Source organism: Sinocyclocheilus grahami, unplaced genomic scaffold (assembly GCF_001515645.1).
Source record: "Sinocyclocheilus grahami isolate Dianchi unplaced genomic scaffold, SAMN03320097.WGS_v1.1 scaffold13705.1, whole genome shotgun sequence".
Classification (NCBI taxonomy): domain Eukaryota; kingdom Metazoa; phylum Chordata; class Actinopteri; order Cypriniformes; family Cyprinidae; genus Sinocyclocheilus; species Sinocyclocheilus grahami.
The window spans coordinates 4,105-5,564 of NW_015515018.1; positions in this window are offsets into that span (position 1 = coordinate 4,105).

Consider the following 1,460-nt stretch of genomic DNA (forward strand, 5'->3'; position numbering starts at 1 on the left):
AAATTTTGTACACTCCCTTAATTTGAGATGTTGTAAGAACAGAAACATGAAAGAGTTGAAATCGAATGCCCTGCCTATCCTGAAATGATTTATTTAAGGAGTTTGAATCCTCAATCTGACAAGCACAACAAAATACTTGTGGCTATTTCTGACACAGATGGGTAGTTAAAGTTATATCACGCTGAAGAACATCTGAGCTGAGCTAAATTTCAGAAGTATAGACATAAGCTGTATAAGTCCGTTTTAACAGTTAAATGAACAGTATTTCAACCAGCACACGTATAAAACTAATTTAACAGAGATCATTTTGATACATATATTAATTATTTTATTTACAGACCTACATAACTCTGATAGACCAATATAAATGATGTACATTATCATGAACAATATCAATATGTGTGCCTCTGCCTTAGGGCTATTTAATATTGTGACACTTCTACAGCTAAATAAATGTGCACACTAGTGAGAAATGTGCGTGTATCATCAGGATTGAGTCTGCGTGCAGTTTTTCACATAACAAATCAATGTTACTCTTATGAGCAACTAACAAGTCGACTGTTTCTGATGGTGCCAAAAATGTTTTGTCACTCACATATGCACTAGAGTTTTACTAAGGCCAGCTCTCATGATTCTGATGACCAAAGGGTTTTTTCCTGAACAGTTAAGCGCACAGTTGTGGTCGCACATTAGAACTATATTTAGACATGAGCTTGAAGGGTGAACTTCCTATCAAGCCCTTTCTAAAAACAAATTTCTCTTTCCTTACTGAAACAATGACAATGAATACTCCTGCCACCATTTCATCCAAAATAAAGAAAGCTACAAGCACTGAAGCACAAACAATAAGGCAGAGCGCTCAAGGGAGGGGTCAGCATTTTATAATGCATGTTAAAAGTTATTTAGGTATTGCTGTCATTGCTTCTTGTTCGAAGTATAAATTTGGATGCTCCCCAGGAAGTCAGACACTAAGCACTGGGTACTGTGTTTAGAAATCAGGCACTGAATAAAGAATGTATCATTATTACTATTTTTGTTGTTATTATTATACTATAATACTGTACTATCCTGCAATTCTATACATATTCATTTTGAATTGTTCAAATATATTGTTTATTTCGCATATAAAACACAATATGCAACAAACTACAATTTTAAATTACAATATTAAGTTAGCTAAAACTAAAGATAATGTTCAGGTAAATGTTTCTCTGTCCTTCTCACATTAACATATTGTAAGTCAAGATAAAATGTAATGTACAAATAAATGACTTTGTAGACTATATAACAATAAAGATTACTTGAATGGCCTTTCAGTGTAAGCATCATAATTAAGTAAAATACATTAATATGGAACTAAGTATTATTAAAGGCTTAGCTTAAAAGAAATAGTTCACCCAAAAATCCTAAGAAATATTACATAATTTGCTCACCAATGGATCCTCTGCAGTGAATGGGTG